The sequence below is a fragment of the Paroedura picta genome, chromosome 13, assembly GCF_049243985.1.
Source record: "Paroedura picta isolate Pp20150507F chromosome 13, Ppicta_v3.0, whole genome shotgun sequence".
Lineage (NCBI taxonomy): Eukaryota > Metazoa > Chordata > Lepidosauria > Squamata > Gekkonidae > Paroedura > Paroedura picta.
Genome location: NC_135381.1, coordinates 47,509,955 through 47,522,931, shown reverse-complemented (window position 1 = coordinate 47,522,931; position 12,977 = coordinate 47,509,955). Strand labels below are relative to the sequence as shown.

The following is a 12,977-nucleotide window of genomic DNA, read 5'->3' as shown; positions in this document are numbered from 1 at the left end:
ACCTCATCAGATTTGCCAGCTCCATTACTATCGATACCTTATTTCAGATCACTGCCAATGCCGCCTTCTTGATTTTTTCCACCTTCTTCTGTGTTAGGAACATCTTTGCCTTTTGCATGTCTATTAATATGCCCAGATGTTCCATTCCCCCCTTCAAGAATCGCTGCCTTGTTGTGGCAAGGGGGCTTGCGTAGTTCAGTGAAGCTATGAGCTATACCGTGCAGGGCCACCCAAGACGGACAGGTCATAGCTGAGAGCTCTGACAAAAGGTGATCCACTGGAGAAGGAAATGGCAAACCACTCCAGTATCTTTGCCATGAAAACTCTATGGACAGTTCCAATAGGCATAACGATATGACGCTGGAAGATGAGCCCCTCAGGTCGGAAGGTGTCCAATATGCTATTGGGGATGAGCAGACGGCTAGTACGAGTAGCGCCAGAATGAATGAAGCGGCTGGGCTAAAGCCGAAAGGACGCTCAGTTGTGGAAGTAACTGGTGGCGAAAAGACAGTCCGATGCTGTAAAGATTTTTATTCCATAGGAAACTGGAACGTCAGATCCATGAATCAAGGCAAGCTGGACGTGGTTAAACAAGAAATGAGAAGACTGAACATCGACATTTTAGGAATCAGTGAACTAAAATGGACAGGAATGGGTGAATTTAATTCAGATGACCATCAGGTATACTACTGTGGACAAGAATCTCGCAGAAGAAATGGAGTAGCCTTCATAATCAATAAGAGAGTAGGAAAAGCAGTCTTGGGATACAATCCCCAAAATGACAGAATGATCTCAGTTCGAATCCAAGGCAAACCATTCAACATCACAGTGATCCAGGTCTACGCCCCAACCACTGCTGCTGAAGAGGATGAAGTTGATCAGTTCTATGAAGCCCTACAACACCTTCTAGAAGCAACGCCCAAAAATGATGTGCTTATCATCATGGGGGATTGGAATGCTAAAGTAGGAAGCCAAAAGATAACCGGGATAACTGGCAAGTTTGGCCTTGGAGTACAAAATGAAGCAGGGCACAGGCTGGTAGAATTTTGTCAAGAGAATACAATGGTCATAGCAAACACTCTTTTCCAGCAACCCAAGAGACGACTCTACACATGGACATCACCAGACGGTCAACACAGAAATCAGATTGACTATGTGCTCTGCAGCCAAAGATGGAAAAGTTCTATCCAGTCAATAAAAACAAGACCAGGAGCTGATTGTGGTTCAGATCATGAGCTTCTTGTTGCAAAATTTAGGCTTAAATTGAAGAAAGTAGGGAAAAGCACTAGGCCACTCAGGTATGAACTAAATCATATCCCCGACGAATACACAGTGGAGGTGACAAATAGATTTAAGGAATTAGATCTGATAGACAGAGTGCCTGAAGAACTATGGACGGAGGTTCGCAACATTGTACAAGAGGTAGCAACTAAAACCATCCCAAAGAAAAAGAAATGCAAGAAATCAAAATGGCTGTCTGAGGAAGCTTTACAAATAGCTAAGGAGAGAAGGGAAGTGAAAGGCAAGGGAGAAAGAGAAAGATACACCCAATTGAATGCAGAATTCCAGAGAAAAGCTAGAAGAGATAAGAATGCCTTCTTAAATGAACAGTGCAAACAAATAGAAGAAAACAATAGAATCGGGAGGACCAGAGATCTTTTCAAGAAAATTGGAGATATGAAGAGAACGTTTCATGCAAAGATGGGTATGATAAGGGACCAAAATGGTAGGGACCTCACAGAAGCAGAAGAGATTAAACAAAGGTGGCAAAATTATACAGAAGAACTATACAAGAGCGAGCTTAACATCCCTGATGACCACAATGGGGTAGTTACTGACCTGGAGCCAGACATCCTGGAATGTGAAGTCAAATGGGCCTTAGGAAGTCTGAGCAACAATAAAGCTAGTGGTAGTGACAGCATTCCAGTTGAACTATTCAAAATCTTAAAGGACGATGCAGTAAAAGTGCTACACTCAATATGCCAGCAAATTTGGAAAACTCAACAATGGCCACAGGATTGGAAAAGGTCAGTTTACATTCCAATCCCAAAGAAGGGCAATGCCAAAGAATGTTCAAACTACCGCACCATTGCACTAATTTCTCATGCTAGCAAAGTTATGCTCAAAATCCTACAAGCTAGGCTCCAGCAATATGTGGACCGAGAACTTCCAGAAGTACAGGCAGGATTTCGAAGAGGCAGAGGAACTAGAGATCAAATTGCCAACATACGCTGGATCATGGAGAAAGCTAGGGAGTACCAGAAGAACGTCTACTTCTGCTTCATTGACTATGCTAAAGCCTTTGATTGTGTGGAGCACAACAAATTGTGGCAAGTTCTTAAAGAGATGGGAATACCAGAGCATCTTATTTGTCTCTTGAGAAATTTATATGCAGGTCAAGAAGCAACAGTGAGAACTGAACATGGAATCACTGACTGGTTCAAAATTGAGAAAGGAGTTCGGCAAGGCTGTATACTGTCGCCTTGCCTATTTAACTTGTATGCAGAGCACATCATGAGAAATGCGGGATTAGAGGAGTCACAAATTGGGATCAAGATTGCAGGGAGAAATATCAACAACCTCAGATATGCAGATGATACCACTCTAATGGCAGAAAGTGAAGAGGAACTAAAGAGCCTGTTGATGCGGGTGAAGGAGGAGAGTGCGAAAGTTGGCTTGAAACTCAACATCAAGAAAACAAAGATCATGGCATCCTGCCCTCTCAATTCCTGGCAAATAGAAGGGGAAGAAATGGAGATAGTGACAGATTTTATTTTCCTGGGCTCCAAGATCACTGCAGATGGGGACTGCAGCAAAGAAATTAAAAGACGCTTGCTCCTGGGGAGGAAAGCTATGGCAAATCTAGACAGCATCCTAAAAAGCAGAGACATCACCCTGCCAACAAAAGTGCGTTTAGTCAAGGCTATGGTCTTCCCAGTTGCAATGTATGGCTGCGAAAGTTGGACCATAAGGAAGGCCGAGCGTCAAAGAATTGAGGCTTTTGAACTCTGGTGCTGGAGAAGACTCTTGCGAGTCCCTTGGACTGCAAGGCGAACAAACCGGTCAGTCCTAGAGGAGATCAGCCCTGACTGCTCTTTAGAAGGCCAGATCCTGAAGATGAAACTCAAATATTTTGGCCACCTCATGAGAAGGAAGGACTCCCTGGAGAAGAGCCTAATGCTGGGAGCGATCGAGGGCAAAAGAAGAAGGGGACGACAGAGAATGAGGTGGCTGGATGGAGTCACTGAAGCAGTAGGTGCAAACTTAAATGGACTCCGGGGAATGGTAGAGGACAGGAAGGCCTGGAGGATCATTGTCCATGGGGTCGCGATGGGTCGGACACGACTTCGCACATAACAACAATAACAACAATGTTCCATTCTCTGAACTGATGTTATTGAACTCTTTGTGGCATTTATTACAAATCTAAACTCTTGGAATATTTTCATTGCGACCTCTGTGTTGTTCTTTGACCCGTCTGCTGATGACACTCTTATTAACAGGTCATCCAAAAGGGGTATTCATGTATCCCCCTTCCTCTTAGTTCTGCTACTGGGGCTAGTACTAGCTTGGATAATGTTTTGGGGCCCCTGAGATTCCGAATGGAAGTGCCTTGTATTGAAAATGCGCTTTTTGAGCACAGAGCCTCAGATACCTTCTGTGTTTTTCTAGGACTGGCATGTGGAGATGTGCCTCCTTTAAATCCAGGGACGTTAGCAAATCTCGTTGAATGGTTTCTGTTATGGATCTCAACGTTTTCATTCTGAACCTTCTGTTTTGTACGAATTTGTTTAAATATTTAAAATCTAGTACTGCTCTGCATTCTCCGTTTGGTTTTGGTACCAGGAACAATATTGAATATACCCCTTGTTTTCTTCCTGCTTTTGGTACTTTTTCTATGGCCTGAATTTGGATCAGATTGTCTATAGCTAATTGTGCAACTAAATTATTTTGTCCTTAGTTGGGGACATTTTATGAACTCATCAGGCACTGAAATTCAGTTGCGTAACCTCTGTGGACTACCTCCTATGACCATCTCTTTACATGTGGACCCACCCAATGATCTTTGAATAAGGTTAGCTAGCCTCTCACCTGTGCCAAAACATAGTCATTGTAGACTGTTTCTGCTCTCCGTCCTGCTTGTTTCCACTGTTGATTCCTGTATTGGGATCAGGGCTGGATTTACATGAAAAGAGGCCCTAAGCTATTCCACTTATATGGCTCTTTCACCTCCCATTTTTAAGTTTGTAAATTACATGAGAGATAATAAAATACATCATTACTGTGATATATATCTATATGTTGAATGAAACATATTGTGATTGGTACTAACCTTTATTAAAAATGTGGAATCTAGGCCCCTCTTGATCTTGAGGCCCCAGGCTGAAGCCCAGTTAGCCTATAGGAAAATCCGGCCCTTGTTGGGCTTCTTATTGTTGAAGCCGCCGCTAAAGGACTGCCTGTTTTGTCGCCAGTAAGGTCTCTTGCCGCCTTGGTGAAATCTAGGTAAGGGGTTCTGGGATCTAAACGTGGATGGTGAGCTAGAGAGTATTCTCCTGCCATTTCTCCTCAGAGTCCTAGGCATTACCGTCCTTTTATCTCCTTATCCAAGGCTTACCAAATCGTTTTTCACCATGAACGGGGGATGCCGTTACAATCTATTTGGCTTTTAGATCCACTTGCCTTGCTAAGCGGGTGACTTCTTGCTGCTGAGCTCAGAGCACAGAAGTGACCAGAGAAGCATCAGCTAAGAATGAGAACTGCTTGTGCTCCCTCAGAGAGCCTTCTTCCCTCTGAGGTCAGTTGGGCCACCTTGCGCATCCACACTATACATGCCCTGGCCACAACAGAGATAACGGAGGCTGCTTTTGCTGCCTTGGCAACTGCTTGGGAAGCTTTTGTTATTGCACATCTGCCTTTCTACCTAAGTGGTCTTTCTGACTACAACCCATATGTCTGCAGCACAATAAAAGGCGCATGAGAATCAGAATGTTGCAGATCATGTGGGAACACATTCTCTGCTCCAATCTGATTACTGTGCTGCCACCACCAGCAGCACACTCGAGAGGTGTGTCCTTCTCCCCGGCCTGCGTCTCCTGTTCAGCGGAGGCCAAGGGACAGCCTGTGCTCTCCTGGCGTCTGTGGCCAGGCTGGCCCAGTGACTCCGCCCGGTCTGTTTGACTCGACTGTATTCCTTCCTTCATAGGCGTGTACATTCACATCTACGAAAGGCAAAAATGTACCCCCAAAAATCTTATCAGTATTTTCAGATACATGTTGGGATCCAGGATCTTTCAGGAAAACTGGGAAAAGTTCCTGAAAAAAACAGGAACAGGAAAAAAAGACAGAGGAAAGGGGAAGAACACAGCTCCTGCCCCTCAGCCAGGCCTAGGCATGTGTGATTTGATTCAATCCAGCTGAAAAATGCCTGAATTAGTCTTGATTCAGGCACAGATCGCCCAGATCCGGCCTGCACACCATTTCCCAGTATGGAATAAACCTTGTTCAAATCACCAAACTGTGATTTGGTACAATTTGGCATCTCAGGCAACTTTAACCCTTAAAGGGAAAGAGAAAAAAGTTCCCGTTTTTTGTCTTTCACAGGCTCTGGGGATGGGGGTTTGAGGTAGAGGCACCAAACTTGCAGTGTAGCTGCAGGAGCCCATCCTTAAAAGAACCCTCAAGTCGCAAAAAGGTTGGACCAGGGGGTCCAATTCTAGGGGCACCCAAAGAGGAACCTCATTTCTGCATATGCATGCATCAGGGCAAATGAATGGCACAGCAGCCATTTTTCAGTACAGTAACTTTCACCACACGTGTGGCCATATTCATCTCCTACAGTCTCCTCTGGCCTCAAGACATCCAAGTGCAAATGACTGTCCCAGCAATGCAGAGAAACGTGTCCCGGGGAAGGGCTTGCACAGCTTCTGCCCTCTTCTAAGGAATCTAGCTCCATTTAGAGGAGTTACTGGCACAGATATATGAACACGTGGTTCTCTGCCCCAAGCCCGTTTGCTCTGTCCTTTACCCCTCACTAGCAAGTTAAATATAAACATGCTTACAGGAAATGCCTTTAAGGAAACCCGTCCCTCCCTGAATTCTGGAGACTGACCAGAAAATAAACTGACCCTGGACGTGAGCACAAAGGAAAGGAGTCTTGACTCTGCATCCTGATTCTAGTTAATGAAAGAAAGCCAATTCAAAAACTGAAGAGGTCAAACGGAGCCATGCGCTGGCCCCAGCATACATGCCCGTGACTTGACAGAGCCGGTCACTGCAAGAAATACAGACCCAGAAAAAACTGACTTGTTCCTAATGACAGCACCACTCACACGAAGGCCGAAACAGGGTACTTACGCGAGGGTACTGCCAGGATTCGAGGGGATTAGGTAGGATAGAAACATCTAAATAAACAAAAATAAACATACTAAGAAAAAGTCTGTAGAACATTGATTCAGGTGGGTTGCCCTGTTGGTCTGAAGCAAGTTTGAGTCAAGGACCATTTCTGCACCTGGGATTAGGCCTGCCCCAGTGCCCATCCGATCATGGGGCTATTTTCCACTTCCAGATGCTGGTGGCCCCTGTCTGGAGTGAGCCCAGGCCTGGCGTGACTCGGGCTCTCAGTTGGCCCCTTTTTTGTTGCAGGCCTCATTGGGGCATATGTTGGGCCTGGCCCATCTGGAAGGGGAAAAATCAGGGCGTCCTGGCCCAGCTTCTCCCCCCCCCACCCCCAGTACTGCATTCCTGTAAATAAAGAGGAATGCCCCGGGCAGTTCTGCCATGCTCCCTGGGTCCCCAACCTGCGTGCTGCGGCCCGGTATTGGGCCGCGAAGACCATAGCGCCGGGCCGCGGCTCCCTCTCCCCGCCCTCCCCCCGCAGTAAAAAACTTCCCAGGCCGCAAGCTTGCTGCGGGAGGGCGGGGAGAGGGAATCAGGGCCGCGCATGCACATTCACGCATGCGCAATGCGCGGGCGCGGCCCGATGCCCTGCCGGTCCCCAGCCTCAGAAAGGTTGGGGACCACTGCCCTGGAGCATTTCTTTTTAGGAAGGCGGTACTGCGTTGTGACACAGCACACGTTCTTAATTTCAAAACCCAAACCAAAGACCCACCCCTCCCCAAAGTGTGGCAGAATCTCAACGGCCCGGCTGCCTCAGGCAGGAGCACACGCCCAGAGCAGATGGGGGGCAGCGGGGTAAACGGCCCCCTGTGCAGGAGCAGCAAGTCTTGGGGCGACCTCCCTGGAGCCAGGGACCCGGCGGCAGGGCGGTGCAGCACCCTGTGTGGCGAAGGTACGGGGGCCTCTTCAAGACCAGCAAAGTTTAATTCTGGAGAATAGCTTTTGGGTGAAAGGTCTACGACAGCACACACAGGAAATCTTAGAGGCTGATTTAAACTTTGTGGGTTTTAAAGGTTTTGCTGGTCTTGAACTTTGTCCTGCCGAACATCCTTTTTACAATTTCCTATCTTGCATTCATTGCCGTAAAGTGACAACCCAACTTTAAATGAGTGTAAATAAAATTAAATGATCAAAGCTTTCTTCTGTTCAGTACAATCCAAGAGACAGACAAACAACATACATTCATTCGAGAGGTGAGACAGTCATTCCAATCTTTAAAAGAAAATAAACATTTGTATGCTGTTTTTAATATTTTATCGTTTTATATTTTGTGAGCCACTTCAAACAGGTCTCTGAAGAGGGGGCCAACACATTTCCTAAATGAAGAAACGAATAGGGCTGCCACAGTTCGTTAACAAAGTTCTGGAACCAAGGACTAGGTGCATCTGAGCATGTGTAGAGTTGCCAGACAGAACATGCCATAAAAATAATTGAAAAGCCAATACAGGAACAGTAACAGAATGGTTTCTCTCTCTCTCTCTTTTAATTTCTCTCCCTCTCTATCTCTTTCATTCTCTCTCTCCCTCTCTTTCTCTCTATATTGGTCTCTTTCTTCTCCTTTCTATCTCTCTCTTAATATTTCTCTTTCTTACTTTCTTTCAACAAGTCGCAGACACCTACACTTCCAGACAGGATGCTCCCCCTCACCCCACGCTAGCGCCCATTGCATTTACAGCTACAACGGGCTTTAATTCTAGTCATTTAATAATTCACAGGGATCCGTCTGATCCTTTACCCTCCTGAGAGCCAGGCACACCCCCTGAAAGAGATCACCGAATGCTTCAGAGTTACAGGCCAACTATCTCTTAAGGACACAGCCTACAACATTTCATTCCCCATACAGGCCCAGGGCATGGCTGCCAAGGCACTGGACGCTAGTTCCCGATGCCCAGAGAAACAAGGAATCCTACGCGGGTGACCACCAATCGCCACTTAAGCGAAGGACTGCATCATCAGGTGGTTGCACAGATTTGTTCTACCACGACGCGTCAACTAGAGAGCACGTTTGTGGTGCAGAGCAGCCTGTCCAAAGCGCACTTTGTGGCCGAGAAGGTGCATGCCGCTGGAACCCCCACGCAACAGCCACAACGGCCAGGCAGAGATCAGCAACATGGCCCTGGACAAATTACAGCCAGGGTCTGTGATGGGGGCCACCACCCCATGGGCACTGCACTGTACCCTGACCCTGGACACAGAGGCTGCATCAGTAAGCAGAGAGCCCTGTCTCGGTCCCCGGCTTTGCCCTTTTGAGCCTGGGACAAGGCTGGGAGCACAAGGGTGTCAAATGCAGGCACCTTCAGGAGCTTTATCTAACAGATTAGGAAATGCCCCCTCTGTAATAGTCCCCTCTGTATACTCGATCCACTTCTGCCACCAAGGGACAAGCCCCGTTTCTGATAAGCACCAGCCGGTAAAATGGATAGTTAAACACGGTGTTCCTTTGCGCCGCATACATGTTCCCGGCACACGCTGCGAGAATAATGTGTCACTTATTAACCGGCAGCAGAAGGGATCTTGGCATTATTTGCTTGTCGGGGGGGGGGGGGGGGAGGAGTGGGAGGAGATTAGCAAGAATTTTGGCCCAGTTTAATTCTCACATCCCAAGATTAGTTCGGGATTAATATCTGAGCTTCAGGGGTCGGGACAGAAAGAGCTGTTTGTTGTCCTAAGAAGACAAAGAGGACGGCCACCTCCTGCTGCTCACCAGCCAACCAGGAGGTGACCCAACGGCCACGGAAGTCAACAGGCGGCGAGGAGAAGACACTTGGTTCCCCTACCCTCTCCCTCTCGCATCTTCCCCACGGATATCTGGGGCAGAAATACCAAGGTATAACTGCCCAGTGAATCTTCTGAAACCAGCCATGGGAAAACCAAAATCCCATTCAAGTACATAAGACAGACCAGACAAGTGTCTTCTCCCTCGCTGCATGGGACTAAACTTTGTGGCCCAGATGCGACCTGTGATTGTGGCTACAGAAAATGAGGAAGTGAGTTCATGGTTGTTGGGCAATTCCAAGACAGCCTTTTAAACTCTACTTGTGTTCATGTGATTGCCAGCATCCCCCAGATGGGTGGAATTAGGACAGCAAACACTGCTTCTTCCGTGCATCTGCTAGCTCTTCTGCATAAACATTCTGCACGCCCCTTCAAGGGCTCTGGGCAGAACAGCCAATGTGTTGCGCATGGAAGTCGAGGATCGCACTTGCCACCAGAGCCCTGCTCAAGCGCTCGGACGGGGTTTCGGGCAGAAAGCAGCCAGGGAAGACCAAAGCCTTGCCTTCTTCTCCCCCAAGGAGTGTCAAAGCATGTCCAGCCTCCTGCATCTGTCTCATGACTCCAGAATGACCACCAAGGCCATTCAGAAAGGCCACTGCTCCCAAGCAAGCTTCCTTTGCCCTCCTCGCTGGCTTCTGTTCGCCCCAGCTGCTTCTTGCCACCCCCACTTCCAGCTGGTTCCAGCTGCTCTTTCACTGGGCCAGTCGGACAGCGACAGGCACAGCTTAGGAGCACCACGGAATGTGTTGGATTTAAATTGAGTCTTTATTCTCCTGGCATTCCTCCCTCAGCACAGAGAGAGTCTCAGCCCAGCCTGAAAACCCACGGACGAGAAATAAAGAGATGTCTGTCTCTTCGAGCTTCGTCAACCCCCCCCCCCCAAACAACTGCAGAAGTTAATATAATCATCTGGAGGTGACTTTCAGGGAGACTCTGCACAAGAAGGGTCATTGGAGCTCAATTATTAACTGGGCTAGGGGGACCCCTGACTTTTTCGGAATGCAGCTTTAATCTGTGGCAATGCTTTTGGTGCCAGAGAATGCTGCAGAACTGAGCGCAAAGGTTAATTCATTCATTCCCTGCACTGCTGGCCTTTGTCCTTCAGCCGCTGGTCTCTGGGAAAGCTCCTTCTACACGCTGCTAAAGAAAAAAGAGGGTGGCTGTGGGGAAGGAGCTATCACACCCCCTTTGTGCTCCCCTGTGGGGTGCACTTTATTGACAGTACTAGGGGGTAGGCCCCCCTCCCTGGCGAAGCCTTCGTGGGGCGAAGGCTTCCCGGGGCCTCCCGTTCCCCGGGCTGGGCGTCACGCACTGGGCCCCGCCTCGTGGTCGGGAAAGGCCCTTCGACCTGTAGGGCCAGGCGACTCACCTGTAGGGCCTGTATGGCCGGGCGACTCACCTGTGGAGAAGGCTCTTCTTCCTGTGGTGACTCCCCGGATGGCTGAGCCGAGGACGGACCAGCCCTGGAGTGACACTTGGAGGGGCCAATCAGGAGCTGCAAAGCGGCTTCTGATTGGCCCCTCTGAGTTTTTATCACGGACTCGGCCCACCCCTTTACCGCTTACTCCTTTATTTACACCACTCCACAGGAGCAGTTTAAAGATAATAATTGCCGAAGACAAGGGAGCATTTCTGTGGCCCAGCTGCCAATGCAGTGGCAAGGGAGCCATGAGGTCACCTGCCAAGCATGCAGGTCTGTCGTTCTGAGGGACACATATTCAGGCCACACAGCCACACCCAGCCTGACTTTGGAGTAGTGGTGGCGGAGGCGGGGGGAGGCTGAAGCCATGGGATTCCCAACCAGGAGGCCGTGGGAGTTCTGAAGGGGGTCTGCAGGAGCGCTGAAGTGGCCCCCAGGAGACAGAACTACAACAGTAGTCCTACAGGTAGGGGGAGGGAGCAGAAGGAGAGCTAAGGGTGTGGGTACTGCTGTTGCTTCTGGGGCGTGGAGAGCAGGCATCCCTTCTAGGGCTCCTCAAAGTCGGAAAATTATTTCAGGGGCTGCTGTAGCCTAACAAGGCAGGGCGGGGAGCAGGCAGGCAGGAATAAGGCCCCACTGCACCATTGTCTCCTACGGCTTCTACTCATCTTTATTTGGGTTTAACCGCCCATCAGCTGCACACACCCAAAAAGGAGTTAAGAATTAGAAACAACAAAGAAAAAAGTAGCCACAGCAAACCTGCAAACTTTGCAGAAACCACTCAGAAGCCAACTTAATTTATGGGCATTGGAAGTGGCTGAACGTTTTAACAACCATTCCTGGCAATAGAAGATTAAGAACAATTAAGAAGATGTGCAGGACCGAGCCAACCACTGACCAGCAGGAAAAAGCACAAAAATGGCATTCCGGCAGAATCCCAGCAAAATGCCCCTTGGTCACCGCTGTGGGGACGATCCCGTGACAACAGATAAACCTGTCTGGCCATCTTCATTCAGGGGCACCTTTAAGACCAGCAAGTATATTTCTGGGTTTCACACCCATCGTGTGCATGCGCATTGCTGCTTCAGAGCCACACGGCTGCCCACCAGAGTGCAGGGACTGTCACTATCGACATGCAAAGCCAGGGTGGGAATTCAAATTTGGAGAAGTATTTGATTGCCAAATAGAGAAGGGAATAGTTCTGTCAGGCTTCGGGAAGTAACAGGCTCCACTCGTGTTTTTCAAGTTTCTTGCTAAGTATCACTCTTTCCTGCTCTACTAAAAAGGCCAAGGCTTTCAGGGCCGGTTGGGGATTTCTGGATCGACCGTTTTATCCCAGCAAGGGCGGCAGGGCTCAGGAGTCGCCCACGACCGGGCAGTCCTGAGCCTGGAGGGGGCCGATTATCTGCCCGGGTTCAGCCTGCTCTCTGGCTTGCCCCCGACTCCGCAGGCACGACCCAATGCCAGCCCCTGCGCTCGGCGATCGCCTGCACAAACCCAAGCGCCACGCCGACCTCTGCCGGAGCCCCGCGGCCACACGTCGCGGGCAGGCCTGGCCACGAAGCCGCCGAGGCCGACAGGATGCCGGAGGGGCCGGCGAGGTGCCCTTGCGCCGAGCGGCTGCCCAGAGGGGAGGGAGGCGGCCACGAGCGCCTGTCAAAGGCCCGCGGAGAGAAGCGGCTTCCCCGGGACAGCCCTCGCGGCTCCTTCCCCGCCACCGGCGCCAAGGCGGCGGACGAAGCGGGAGCGTCTGGCCTCGCCTGCTTCGGACCAAGCCCCGGCGCCAACGCCCGACCTCCCGCCCTCCCTCCCTCCCTCCCTCCCTCCGCGGGACCGGCGTTACCTGCGGGCGGCGGGCGGCGGGCGGCGGGCGGGGCGCTCCGGCCGGGCAGGCAGCGGGGCCGAGCCGAGCCAACGGGCGCCGCGATGGGATGGCCGCCTCTGCTCGCCGCCCCTCGGCCGCGGCCCGCCCACAGGGCCGGGGGCAGCGACTCCTCGGCCGGCCCTGCAACGCCGCCCCGCGCAGCGCGGCCACAGGACACGGGGCGGGCGGGCGGGCGGGCGGGCGCTGCGGGTCTTGGGAGCCCCTTTTATGCTCTCGTGACACGCCTCAATCCAGCCCCCGCGGAACAGAGGGGCGTTTCTAGGCCCGGCCCGCGTGCCCTTGGGATGCTCCAAGCCCACTGGCCTCCATGCCCTCAGGTGCAGCCTCCGCCAAGGGTGCCCGGGAGCCCAGGCCTTGGAGTCAGCAGGCGGGACCCCCGGCCTTCAGCCCATCGATGCCAAGTCATGCCAAGATTGAAGCCACTAGCTGGGATGGCAGCCCAGCAGCCAACCAGACCTCCAGGGATCTCGATGTGGCTCCCCAGCCCTTCTCCTCAAA

General features: G+C 50.5%; 1 protein-coding gene across 2 annotated transcripts in view; it reads right to left on the bottom strand.

Moving 5' to 3' along the window:
• STARD8 (StAR related lipid transfer domain containing 8) overlaps positions 1–12,637 on the bottom strand; it is a 45,696-nt gene extending 33,059 nt beyond the window's left edge. Inside the window, exons 1-2 of one of the 2 annotated variants that reach the window (XM_077309201.1) lie at positions 12,438–12,493; positions 6,358–6,404 (exon numbers count right to left, since the gene is read on the bottom strand). The gene's annotated coding sequence lies outside the window, so the exon portion shown is untranslated. Of the gene's footprint in view, positions 1–6,357; positions 6,405–12,437 lie in introns of both variants that reach the window. The other variant, XM_077309202.1, reaches the window with a different exon arrangement.
• Between the last annotated feature and the right edge of the window lie 340 nt (positions 12,638–12,977).